The 15,527-nt window shown below is 29.4% G+C and overlaps 1 protein-coding gene across 2 annotated transcripts in view; it reads left to right on the forward strand.

Moving 5' to 3' along the window:
• The window catches only part of LOC100168358 (segmentation protein cap'n'collar), a 106,583-nt gene that overhangs the window by 68,875 nt on the left and 22,181 nt on the right, over positions 1 to 15,527 (forward strand). The gene's annotated exons all lie outside the window — the stretch shown is intronic.

The raw sequence follows: 15,527 nt of genomic DNA on the forward strand, positions 1-15,527 counted from the left end.
TAATAATCTTACCAACACATTCTATAAGAGGCCAATTCCCTATAAATTTTAAACCAACGGAGTTACACGTGTTCTGCTGAGCGTAGAATATGATATGTTACGCACTTGTAAGACGGAGACAACACATGCGGGTATAACGTCCTCTTAATAGTTAATCTCACAACAGCGGAGGATATTAATACCAGTCAAATGCACGGATGCAAACTAAAGAGCTTTATTATTTTTGGGGAATCAGGATTTTAATAGGAATTATTGGGGAATATAGATGGGTTCCGCCAGTACGGGTACCTACTTAATAAACATATCCAAATTGAAACCAAATTTTTAGTTTTTATATTTTTAAGCAGTATATTAAGTGTGATTTTGAGTTGAGTGATGGATGTATTAATTTTACAATGATGTGTTTTTTATTTTTATTTTTATTTGTGTCTGTGTACACGATAAGCAGCGCTTAGATTTTCAACTTCAGTATCTTATTCGATGGGAAAGTGAATCTAGTTGGTGCATTCAGAAGATCGAAATTTAAAAATCCAAGTAGGTAGTTTTCAATCAAGCGCCGGGAAAAACAAAAAAAAAATTAAGGAAAAACGGGAATTTTTACGCAAAATTGGTTTTCAACAAAATCGATTTTTTATGTAGGTAACACTAAAAAAGAGACCGTAGATACCAGAGATTTTCACAGAATGCGTATATAATCATTTTGTATACACAATATAAAATTTTAAAAATATTTTGACTTGTTTAGAGATGTTTACAGACATTTTCAGTTTCAACTTTCAAAACATAGTGTCAATGTTTTAGTTTTTTTTTTTTTTTATAAATGAAATTGTATTCGTTGAATCAAAAAGCTTGAACATTTAATTCATGGCTCTTAATATATTGTTACATTAGCAGTTGGAATTATTAAAAATACATAGGCAATATTTTTTTTTATAAGCTTGATTCAACTTCGAATTTTGACAAAATGTATCAAATTTAAAATTAAAAAATGAATTTGTAGTTAAAAATATATAAAATGCTCAATTTTTAAAGCTAAGGATTGAAAATTTAATACAAGGTTTCATGTAAGTATAGGTTATTATGTTACCAAAAAATCTAAATTATTTATAGTAGAGTAAAATTTAATTCATACTCAAAATTTCTGTTTGATTCTCTTGAATTACCACCATGGATATTTCGGCGAAGTCCCGTCACGATATGTTCTGGAGAATTTCCCATCCCCAAGTCCTAACTGCATGTTTATATGTACCTATAATATTATATGTATTGTACCTGTTTATATGTGACTGACAAAGCCCGATTGTTAGGTAAGATTTACTAAACGTCAGTAAAAATTTCACTACACTTTTTGCTATGCTTTTTGGGTTTTAATATGTCACACACCATATAGAAATACATTTTTCTTCAAATCAAGTAAATTTATAGTAGTGATGACACATTGTCACAATAGTATAGGTATGTTGTAGATAACCTGTGTAAATAAATAAAAATAATTTGATTAACTACTATAGGTAGTCGGGATAATGAAAATTGGCCATTGAAGCTCGAATGCATTCTGTTGGTGAATTGTTGTGACTGTGTCGCAAAATAAAGCACGCACATTTCGAAATATTACAATATTATAATACTAGATTTATAATCAATGATAATAGATATTATAATTACCTAATACAAATGTATTAGAATGATGTTGTATACGAGTCTTAGAACCCCTGTTTTCCGAAGAAAAAAAGATTTTTATTATAATGCCAGCGGCCACTTTTCATATTTTTTTTAATAATATATATAATTTTCAAAAATCAACGTAGGTATTGTAATGTAATGATAAGGTATTGATTGGAAATACAAATAAAAATTGTATCTATTGTCAATGGTTATTAAGGTTTATTATTAAAATTAAAAAGCAGGTAAGTGGATGTCGCTCTGCTGTACAGTAGGTTACAAGTGGGTCATTGTATAATGGTTGTATTAGACTTGAATTCAATGATATAATATCATTGTATAAGAAAAACGATTCTGAGCGGAGACGGTTTGTCAGTCTGGTTTATATTTTAGATTCTGAGCGGAGCGAGGAAGCTATTGTTTGTACAATGGTGTTTATTTATTTATTTATTTTTCTTATTCTTTTTATATCCTGTATACAAAATTTCTTCCAGAAGAAGTGTTTCGATTTCAACATTTAGTACCTTATCTTTTAGAAAATTGGATCAAGATGGTACTTTAGAGAGGTCATTTTTCGATTTTTTCAATAGTTATTTAATGCCACGGGAAAAACCACCGGAAAATTACGAAAAAACGCTAAAAATGGGATTGTAATTTCCAACGAGTTGTTTACCTCCATAGAAACGAATAAAAATTATAATATTTTAATATTAACTCAACTTACATGATAAAATAAATAATAACAAAATATAAAATATTCAGACTAACAAACCGTCTCCGCTCAGAATCGTTTTTCTTATACAATGATATTATATCATTGAATTCAAGTCTAATACAACCATTATACAATGACCCACTTGTAATCTACTTTACAGCAGAACGACATCCACTTACCTGCTTTTGTTATTATTTATTTTATCATGTAAATTGAATTAATATTAAAATATTATAATTTTTTATTCGTTTCTATGGAGGTAAACAACGCGTTAGAAATTAAAATCCCATTTTTAGCGTTTTTTCGTAATTTTCCGGTGGTTTTTCCCGTGGCATTAAATAACTATTGAAAAAAATCGAAAAATGACCTCTCTAAAGTACCATCTTGATCCAATTCCCTAAAAGATAAGGTACTATATGTTGAAATTTAAACACTCCTTCTGGAAGAAATTTTGTATACAAGATATAAAAAAAATAAAAAAATAAACACCATTGTAAAAACAATAGCTTCCTCGCTCCGCTCAGAATCTAAAACAAAATAATTATATTATTTATGTTTTATGGTATTTAATAATAATTATTTATACCTCGGCAATCGCGATTGCTATGGTTATATTGCTGTGGCATAGGTATATACACGTTTAAACCAAACATGTTATTCATATCTAAAAATGTGTAACTATTTGTTAAGCTAATGGTGAATAGCAATATATTATTCAACCATAGACAAATTATTCGGATTGATTAATATTATATCGTGTTTCGGTCTTTCAGATGGATAGTACCTACATATATTGCGCACTCTACTGATCTATAATGTTATAAAATATGAATTGCCAGTTTTATTATAAATGATTCATAATAAATCACAACGTTCATCTTATATCGTATTATGGTATGTAATAGGCTCTAAATAATTTATTATAGTGACACACTTCATTAATTAACCACTTCCACAGACTATGAATTTAAGCTCATATATAGGCATGTTCAGTAAAAGATGTTTGTTGTATAGCAATTAAATATCGTTTAGTATTTAAACAGACGTATAACCTAAATACTAATATTAAATATGTTTACTTGTATTAAAAAAATGTAGGTCCGCAGTTTAAAATGTATAATCTTCAGTGTATACGTATACCTACTTGAGTTTATAATAATTCAATATAAATCTATATTTTTTACCTACATTTTTTAAAATGTATTATGTAAAAAATAAATAGAGTAGGTATGTTGCGAAAACCGTTTGAAGTCCGTTAAACGTTTTAATTACCTATATAACAGTAGCGATAAGACGCACTTCATAACGATAATCGAAAATATTGGCAATTGTATTCGATTTATATATTAATTAATTATACCTAAACCATATAGGTACGTACTTTGCTTGTCGTTGTGGTTTTGTCAATCATTAATTTAATTTGTTAGTGAGGGGTATACTCCGATTAGGGCAACAAGGTCGTCTTTCTCCAAGGTCTTCCATGGAGTAGAATTAAAAGCTTCTGTTAATTATTTTCCAAACTGTTTTTTTTTCGCCGCCGCCGCCGTCGTTACGTATCCACCATGCAATATCGCTGATCGCTGGAAATGTGTCAATGTAAACGGGCTTTCCTTGCGTATAAGTTAGTATAATATAATAATATTATAATGTGTGAGTATATGTGCGATAAAAGATTGATTGTTTTGCGGGAGCCATCGTATACAGGTAATTATCGAACTACAGATTATAATATATATATAAATATATATATATATATGTGTGTGTGTGTCTGTGTGTGTCTGTGTGTGTGTATATTATATATATGTATGTATAATATATATGTATTATTGTTAGGCTGGGCTGTCGAAATTATGTCACCGAAACATCCATCATTAAACTAATTATGGTTTTCGAGGTTTCAGATTGTGTGTACAATGGGTGGTGTGTGTGTGTGTGTGTGTGTTTGTTGTAGTAAAAGAGGTGAAGTAGAAAAAAAACTGCGCACAGTAAAAGGAACAACAACCGGAGAGGATAAAAAAAAAAACAAATATACCATTCCTACTGCATCACAGCCTCTTAATTATCGCGCGCGGTCTTGACGTGAAGCCAAAGTTAGTTATATTGTATATCGTATATGTATAATATAAATCTATTTAATATATTAATGTGTGTGCGTTTTTTTCTAATACTAAACACAGCCATTAAGCCGACACCTACCGATTTGTGTGCCGAATTTCGCCGTTGAAAACTAATGATAATTGACACACATTTGTCTACCGCCGCGGCGGTGTGAAATGGCTTATAAACGCTCTGCACAACAGTTTTCGGATGATTTATTGTGCACGATTTATGTAACGTCTTAGTTTTGCTTCTACTTTGCGCCTATAAGTACATATCAGTATATTATAGACCTACGTTTTAAAATTATAATATTATGATATCTGTAATATATATACATTATACATGTATATATTGTATATACCTACGTCGTACGATATTCTTATATATTTTTGGCATTCAATGCACACAGGCCATCAGAGCTTTTTCAAGTAATAAACTAAAAGAATATTTTTGTTTGCATCTCGCGCGCGTGTTTGCGCTCATTGAATTCTTATTTTGCGTAGGATTTCGTTTTCTTTTTTCAGTGCGCAGTGTATCGAGCATGTCCGTAGGTGTCTTTGGACCGATTCACATACGGACACACACACACACACACACACATGCATACATATATACACATATTTATGTACACAAGTACACCTCATGTGGCGTTTAAGTCACCGCCGCAACTATACGACCTGTTGATGGTATATTATATGCGTTGTGGTGTTGTCGCGACAATATTTTGGTCTTTTGTGTTTTTTTGTCCTGTATATTATAATAACGACCACGAAAAAATAATAAACGATGTGATGATGCACGCATATCATTATACCTACACACGTGTGTTTGGATTTAACCTACCTGTGATGTATACGCATTGTGTATATTATAGTATGTTATATATTTACCATAAAGTTAGTTCATACTAGTTATAATTGATTGGATAATGGTATTATAAATTATAATAATGTTGTGGTGTAGGTATAGTAGGTATATATGAATATATTATGCTATTAGTATTTATTTATTATTCCCTCGGATATCTGTACTATTCGGCCTCTTCAGCAAATACAATTTTGATATATTGTGTTTAATACTTAAATATAGTTTTCCAAGTTCCTTCTTTAAAATGTCAATTGGTTAAGTGCCTATATATTGCAGGTTTTCGGCAAACCTTTTGTAACTTTACATGTTTTGTTTAGTTTGACATTAATTAGCGTATTAGGATTTTATTATTAATTTTATATTGATATTAGGTACCTACGTTGATAAATATTAAGACATTAATATAAATGTTCTTTTATTTTACTCATAATATATTAGTTGAGATTTTTCAATTTAAACTTTCATTTTTTTTTGAACCCTTCAAATAAGATCTTACTTAAGTTATCCATTTAAGTAATTGAATTTATTTTATTGTACCTATATTATCATTAATCAGAAGTAATAAATTCTAATTTCGAAACGTATAAATAATATTTCGCGGAGTTACGAAAGTTACTCGCTGACCAAGGTTTTGGATACCGGTACTATTCATAATATATATATATACGTATACTTGCTGTTTTTAAAAGACCAATAATGTTTTTTAAGATGACTTATAATTATTTTTAATTAGTTCTCAACTGGTTCACTAGGTAATAAACAAATCATTATTTGTAAAATTAGTTAACTAAATACCATATTTATCATAATATATTATGTAATATATTTTATCTTAAATAGATAATATCATCATAATGTTAGTTAAATACTTTTTGGATACATTATATTATTCAGTATTGTAATTTAGAAATAGGCCATTCAAATTACTACGATTACATCAACACATTATTTATTAAATGTGCCTACCTATTTAATTTATTTAAAATATTAATGTAATTGTAATCACTTACGTCTTATCGTTTTTACAGGACATGATCACAGTACACGTAGTTTCCTTTTCGAGTATTAAGGCTATACCAATAAATTATTTTGTGTATTTTATAATTGTAAACTATTCGTACATCTTAAAATACTCATAACTTGCTTTAAAATTAAAATATAATAAAAAGCCTATGTCATTGTCTAGAAACCTTACCTTTAAATTGTATAAGAGGTCACTTCGCTTTAATTTTTAAACTAACGGAGATAAACTTGTTTTGCTGTGCGTAAAATTTGCTATGTATTACGCACTTGTAAGACGGAGACAACAAATGTCACTATAACATCCCCTTAAAAGAATTATATAACTATTAATTTAATCAGTACAGCATTTTATAGACACCTATAAGGCTATTATGGAGACGTTAAAGTGATATTTGTTGTCTCCGTCTTACTATTGCGTAACATAGCAAATTTTACGCTAAGCAAAACACGTTTATCTCTGTTAATTTAAAAATTAGAGCGAATTGACTTCATATACAATTTAAAGGTAAGATTATTATTTAGACAATGACATAGGCTTTTTATTATATTTTAATTTTAAAGTGAGTTATGAGTATTTTAAGATGTACGAACAGTTTACAATTTTAAAATACACATAACTCGCTTTAATGCTATTATATTATTCCACTGTGCCTTTGTATAAAAATATTGTGTACAGCACGGTTCTAGCACCAGTTACAGGATATATCTAAATCCTAGTATTACTCATCATCAGGTTAATAAAGTGCTGTAAAATTAAAAGGTATTTCTATATTTAATTTAATAATTTTATCGATAGAAATCGTATGTATATAATCGTATGTATTATATGTATACCTAGTAAATATATTCAACCCTATAAATCTTGTTTACTCTGGATCTCCTCCCTTCGCCAGGCATTTTGTAGCACTTTAAAAGTTGTATATTACAAATGCTATAGTCTTTTATCAAATAAATCCTAAGTTAGGTTATTATTAAAAAAAATATCATAAATGTTTCTATTATGATATACCAATGAGTTATATGACAGAAAACTAAAATATTTTCTCATTATTTTTTATTTATTGTCTAATAAATGTATAACAAATATTCAAATATATATGAAAAAAAAATGTTATTTGTAGAAAATAATTGTTAATAGGTAGGTACTATGTTTTTTTTATATAAACCAACCATACACAATTTAAATTTCTATTTTAGTATATATATACTGAAAACCACGCAATGAGAAAGTTATTTATAATATTATGAGTGGGAGGAAATATTTAAAAATAAATGAACTGTAAAAATATTCAGTCATTTAGAAAATTGAGAGAAAATTTTGTTTTCTAAATTTCTTAAAAGTAATATAAAAATCTATTTAGAATATAAAATATGGTACAAGTAAATAGGAATATATAATATTGTTTGTATAATATTGTTAGTGTTACATTTAATTTTGAAATATAGATCTAACTAATATAATCTAGTTTTAAATTTAAAAAATGTATAGTATCATAACTTACAAATAGGTAATGGAGACCTGGTGTGGCTTGGTGGCTGGATTTAATCACAAAACATGTTCAGAAGTCAGCCATTAGCCGGTGTAACTAATTCCCGGATGGGTGACCACCAGAGCTCTATAGTGAGTTTCATAGGAACTGCGACTCGACGCTAACGCGCTTCGTGGCGGTTTTGTCTCAAACCAGGGGTTTTCAAACTAAAATCAAAAAAACGTGTAAAATATTCGTTATCAATTTAAAATTTTTCGCGCATTATTACGGGCTAGTTTTCGTAAACCTAATGAAAAAAAACCATGAGATATACGTTAGTGTTGAGTCGCAATTGCTATAGTGACAAATCCTTGCCACATATACACACGTGTCCTAACCAACCGTACCTTCCCCATAGTTAAATAATCTGCTAAAAACAACGACCCAATAGCCTATTTCCGCAAGTTAATAAAAAAAAAATAAAAAATATTCAATTTTTAATGTACATAGTTTCTTATTAAATGTGTAGGTGTGAACATTTTCTTCCGTTTTTATTATAAAATAACCCTAAAATTGATTTTAAAACTATGTACATGATAGTATGTATATTTTATATAGTAAAATAGATTAGATAATAGGTAGGTACCTATGGAAAAGTTACGCTAGCCGAAACACTTACGTATATAAGTGAGGGGTCGCTCGACTTCAACAATGGTTATAAAAAATTTCATCCGGTGAAACATATACCTACATTAATTTATTTAGGTAATTTGAGTTTTGACCGTTACAATTTATCGAACTCTAATGTACGGATTGTATAGTTATTCTAAAAATAAATGTTGCAAACTTTAAGTTATAGTCTAAACAATTTAAACGAATGTAATATTATGTATTATTATATTTAACTATACATTATATTGGTAATAACTTTTATATACATTATTATTAAGATTTAAGAAGTAACGTTTTAAATATTATTAGGTAGTTACAACTTATCATCCTTACACAAATGGCCCATGTGCTTAACTAAAACAATTATATAATAGATGTGTAATAGAAAATATATTAAATTACTATACCGCATTACTTTATTGTACAAATCCATGAATAATGTTTCATCTATCAAATAGAGATGTAAGCTCGTACCAATTATTTATTTACAGGTAAATATTTTATTACCGAAAAAAAAATAGCATGTGGCACCTCAAATTAAATGCCTTCACGTTGCCAATATTCACCAGTCATAACATATTAATATAATGTAATAGTTTATATTATAAAATGTAAAACGTCCACAAACACTGATAGTGTAGTATATACTGTACATGACATTAAACATATGAATACACCATAAGAATATCTGATACGATCAATTATTATCGCAATTAATATAAATTTGATTTTATCACAGATATTGATATATTTTAATCCCAACAAAAGCACTGACGGAATAATTATAATACACCCATGAAAAATAAAATTTTTACTGAAATTAATTAAAAATGTATAGAAACAATTATAAATTGTCGATTAAATTAAATTTTGTTTTATCCTTAAAATATTAGTAATGCTAAATTTTTGAAGGCTTTGGAGCATCGGTTAAACTTCTCTGATTATTTTTAAATGTTCTATACGACTATACATAATTTTTAGTATTTTTTACACATATTAGAACTAAAACCCCACTCACAAAATTTAAAAAATTTAAAAATAACGACCAGGTGTTCAATTGAACACCCTGCTATCCATTAAAAAAAAAAAAATAAATGTTACCATAATTATAAGTTCATGAAAATGCGTTAGAGAGGAGTTTCCGGGGGTGTCCTATGGTAACATACCAAAATTATCAAAATTTACCAAATTTACAGTACATTTACGAACATTTTTCTCAGTAAATTACCAAAAAAAAATGTACGTAAATTTTACATATCTACTCTCAAATAATATACTGATAGGTAAGCTTATGTATAGTTGGCTAAACTATACAACAAATAATAATTTTAATAATATTAATAATAAACTGATAAAATAATAATGAATATAAACTACCTATAATAATAAACAAATATAACAAACATTTACAATATTTGTTTTAACGTGTTACCGCTACCGAAAGTAAACTGCACAATAATTATCCTTACATGAACAATACTGTGAGGGTTTGCATATGTTTTTTTGTTGAAATAACATTAGATTCAAAATAAATTCTGTGCGTTCCAAGTGTAAGGAGATTCTTATGGTATGCCTACTTGTATAATATAATATGTATATATACTATTCAGTATTAGGTACGTGTAAAAATTTGGTTTATTGATGCCTTATATTAGATGATTGCATGATTTGGGTATTTGGCATTACATATATAAATAGGGTACCTAAGCATAAAATAGATACAATGTACAATATGTTAATGAGTGACGTGTAGTTGCGATGGTTATAAAATTGATATTGTCAAGGAACTAGAAGGTTTTGTTCATAGAAATGATTTGAACAAACCTTGAACAATTTGGACTCGCGTTTATATTTTTTAACGTAAATGTCTTTAATCTTGATAATTAACTGTTTTCCAGTATTATTATAAGTAATAGAAGAAAAACATTATTACTTTTGATAATGGTTATAGTATATTAGTAATATATTGTATTTTACACCTAAAAACTCAAATGTAGGTATTTATTTAAAAAGTTATAATAACGATAGATATAGTAGGTAGTTTTTAATTAATGTTTTAGTATATTTTCTTTATGATTCAGATATATCCACAAAGGAAATGGACTCATTATATGTTATTATATGGAAGTATTATATCCTAATTAGGTTGTATGGGTGTCGTATATTGTTGATTTGTTTATATATAAATATATATAAATTATTAATAAGGAAGAGCTATGGTGTGGTTTATTGCAAAGTATGAATATACACAATGATATATGAGATATTATGCTGTGAAGGGAAATATTGTCCATAGGTACAAATTAAATTAATGCAAACATTTATAATGTATAAAATGTTTTAAAACTAGGCCTGTATGTTCGTTTTATATTCTTATATATTTAAATAAGTATTCAAAATATTAATTGTTTTTTGTTGTATTTTTATATAAAATATGTGTAGACTCTATTATATTATAGGTATACCTATGTAGCCTACCTGCCTGCATACAGTATATGCCTAAATATATTTGCTTATATGCGGTAAATTATGTTTTTATGTCTATAATATTCGGTCAGCTCTATAAATCAATGTTTTCTCCTTTTACACCTTACTGCCGTTTTTAATTTTAATTTTTTATTTTGTGTACCTTTTTCATTTATTCTTGCAGCTGATTCTAGTAGGTACTAATGTGTGTTACCTTTCAGTGATTTTGTTTGTGTAAATAAGTGTTTCATATGGCTTTGCATAAAACGAAATAATCAATTGTTTTTATTTTAAACAATATGTGTATAAGTAATAATAATAATTTAAGAGTAAACTTAGATTGGAACTATAATAATGTTTAAATTAATAGTTAAATAATATTTTTTTTTTTTACTGACTCAAATGAGTTTTAAATACATATAAATACATGGTGTAGTGGTGTACATGTATCATATATTAATATAGTATATATTAAGTATACATAGTTACATCATAATAATATAGTAAATTGTATAGTAGTAAAGATGGTAGCCAATCTTTGAATGATAAAAAAAAACCGAATGTAAAAGACTCGTTTAGTGATTATTGCATGATTATAGTTGAAAATGCATTGGTGCATTGTCTGTTATATACATGCAATAACTTATGTTTTCGATAAAAATAAAGTAGGTAAGTTAGTAGGTATATAAAAGTAGGCATCATTAATATTATTATTATTAAATATTTCCTTGTCGGCGGTGGCTATTATAGGTTATACATAATATTATATTCATACCATTGTAGTGGAGACGTGGTACACATAAATATGCATAAGCATAGTTTATATAATTTATATATACCATATACATACATATTCGTACCGGTTAATACAAGATAATATTACTATATAAGTGCGTTTATAGCATATTTATTAATTTTCAACCATGAAAGTAGATTTACGGCCTATAAGAAGAGACACAGTAGCGGCGAAACGGGCGTTAATGACAAGGCCTCGGTGGACTTTTACGATACGATAATGACCAACCTAAAACTATTGCGACCGCACACTTTATTGGCAATTTTTCCCCTCTTGGTAGCGGCAGTTAGCCACCGGCGCGCGTTCTATTGTCGGTAGACGCACCAATTTTACGACTGTGTGGCCGTGTGGGGCAACTCCGACACACCACGTGCGGGTAAATTATGTATAATAATATAATATGTTATTATATTATTATATTATGTAGGTACCTCGCCGCAATGACTTATATATTATTACTGTCCTCTAACGCGCGGTAGGCAGGTAGGTAGGTATGTAACAGCTAAAATTTATGTTCCGTTCCAATCAAATAAATTCGGTTGTTATTATGATTTTTTTTTGCTCCTTAAAATAATGATCACTTAAGCTTTGTATAATTTTATTGTATGTATTATAATATTGAGTGAAACAAAGCATCGGATTATTCAATATTCATCTCGGTGTCAAATTGCCGTGCGATGATATATAATTATATTTAAATTATTATAATTAGAAAAACGGACCATTCAAAATGGATGGTTAGAGTGTTGGACAAAAGTTATCTAATTTAAATTGTTTAGGACTTATCGGCATAATATCGTATGGTGTTATAATATTCACATATCTGCTTGCCGCTTAGTTATACGTATATTTTTCATTGCTTTTTTATTTTGTATATTTTATGAATTTATTATTTAGCTATTATTTATTAATTTTGTTTTTTAATATACCAATACTTGGTTATATACTATATAAACGTGACCAAATATAATATTTTAAAATTAATTGTGATTTCAATATTATAATATAACTGCCAACAAAAAATAACTATATAACATTATTGTAATGTCAAAATTATTAATGATGTATGCCGTATGGTCACATTGTTTTCTCTTTATAATTATTTATCCATTTATTTTATTGATATAATAGTGTGTATAGGTAGTAACTACAAGTAAACACGGAAATAATTTAGTAATGTAATTTGAAATCTTGTAGAAGAACTTTGATACATATTATATACATTTATTATATATACTGTTATACGTCAACAGCTAATTTAAGTTATTAGATATTCATTTTTAAACGTGGTGACTATCATCTATTATATAATTTAGGTACGTATAAACTGATTATACTACAATTCAATCAATTATGATATATTCTATATATTTATAATAGTATACAAGTTATACGACTGCTAAAAAATGTATTGTTGCACCTATTGCAGGCTTAAGCTTGAAAAATAAAAATATATATTATTTCAAACGTTCTATAATAGATAGTGTAAGTGGATCCGTTGAAATATTTGTCGTCGTCGTCTTGCGGACGAGTCGAGTCTTTTAAAGCGTATTTCGAGTTAGTGTAGTGCAGTACATACACGTGTATGTAGGTATATAGTCGACAGTCGTTGGCTCGTTAACGACGTGGGAACGCGATTGTATTGTATACCCATGCATATATATATATTATATATATAATGGAATTCGATAAAATAACATTTAAGAAAAATATAAGATGATAATAATAATAATATTCGTTGTTCGCATTCGTGTGGTGGTAGGTATAGTGTTGACTGGTGCGATGTGGCGGGAGAAGAAGTGTCGTACAAAAATAAATGTCAAGTGCGCGTCACCGGAACAACATACCACGTATATTGTATATTGTATGTATTATATATATAAGTATCTGCTATACCTATATGTAATGACTAATGGCTGTATATACATGAATTATTATTATTTACATACCTACTGCATTACACAGTAAACACATACACACACACACACACACACACACACACACACACACACACACACACACACACACACACTAACTATATAACGAGTGAGGTGGTCGGTAAGAGAAAAAACAAATTGAAAATAATAATAATAAAATAGTTATTTTTTATTGTTATAAAACTCTCGGCATTTGTGCCCCACCGCTGCAGCCCTTTATACTTACACCACCGCCCTGTCGCGTCCCGCACTCCCACGTCAACCCCCCGCGCATTGTGTGTGGTGTCTAGCGCAGGATGCAGTCGGTGGCGGCTATCGTCTCGGTCGGCCGGTCGGTGCGCGCACGGGGGCGGGTCCGTGCACCGTAAAATGCTGGATTGGTCGGCCGGCCCCCGCCGAACAACAATCGACAACCGGCTATATAATAATATCATATATATATATGCACCTAAGGCGCACACGTTTTAAAAACAGCCCTTGCCGATTATATTATTATCGTCGTCGCGCGTCGCCTGTATACACGTATATATAATATGGGTGTATAGGTGTGTGTATGTACCATGTATATATAATAATAGTAATATGTTGTAAGAGAGAAAGAGACAGACGGACGGACGGACGGACGGAGACGTGGCGACCGACCTTTTCATCGTTGATTAATGATCAATTGCATCGGGTTTTCGAACGAGTGGCGTGTCTGTGTGCTGCGCGCCGCAAAAAAAAAAAAATGAAAAAAGAAGGCAAAATCCTTTCCTTTTACTCGTGTCGCCCCGACGACGGCGACCTTTGATCCCCCGCGCGCACTGTCCCAATGATTTATTATTATGCTGCGCACACGCACACACGCGTATCACATACAACACTGCACATAATACAACACGAAAACGGCGTGGCGTCGGCATGTCCAACAACACTAATAGTGTATAATAATATAATATAATATATACGGTCCACATAACGCGTGTATTGTGTCGTCGTCCGCGGCGGACGATCCCGCGAGACGTGCGAAAAAAAATTGTTAATCCACCATACGCGTCTTTTTCACGTACACTTATACCGCGCACCCCATAGTCAATTCGTGCTTGGACGATAATAATATAATATAATATAATATTCCCGCGCATTTAATATCGGAGACATTTATCTATAATATATTATAATACGTCTCATGTGCATCACCTGCAGTTATTTCTTCTCTACCTATATAATATATAGGTATAGCATATAGTATATTATTCATTATCCATCATATAAGAGGATTCGCGCGTATACGTGCAGTACATAGACATTTAAAACAACTAGATAGCCGACTACAGGATAATATTGAAGTCAACCGCCATATGCCAACAGGACAATGTTTACAAAATCGCATGATTGATATTATTGATATATATTGATTTATTATCAGATATCAGTGTCTTATATCTATTGAGTTATTATGTAAATATTGCCCTGTTGGCATATGGCGGCCCGACTTCAACATTCTTATGGCAATGTAATATATAGTCGGCTATCTAGTTGTTTTATATGTCTATGGTGCAGTATTATAAAATATGTAGTACCTATATATAGACTCTATTACTCCACATCTCTATATATAATAAAAACCAAATCGAAATTGCGGTTCCTATAGGTTAATGCGTATTATATATTGTATTATATTTGCAGAAGATGAGAGTATTTTCTATGGTATATCCAACTTTTTTTTATAAAATGTTGTCATCCGACGAAGAAGTTACATATTATAGTGTTATACATTTTCTGATAATATTGTATCGTCTATTGCAGTGATTTTGCTGCGCAGTGAAATTTATCTCACT

This window comes from Acyrthosiphon pisum, chromosome A2, assembly GCF_005508785.2.
Source record: "Acyrthosiphon pisum isolate AL4f chromosome A2, pea_aphid_22Mar2018_4r6ur, whole genome shotgun sequence".
Classification (NCBI taxonomy): Eukaryota; Metazoa; Arthropoda; class Insecta; order Hemiptera; family Aphididae; genus Acyrthosiphon; species Acyrthosiphon pisum.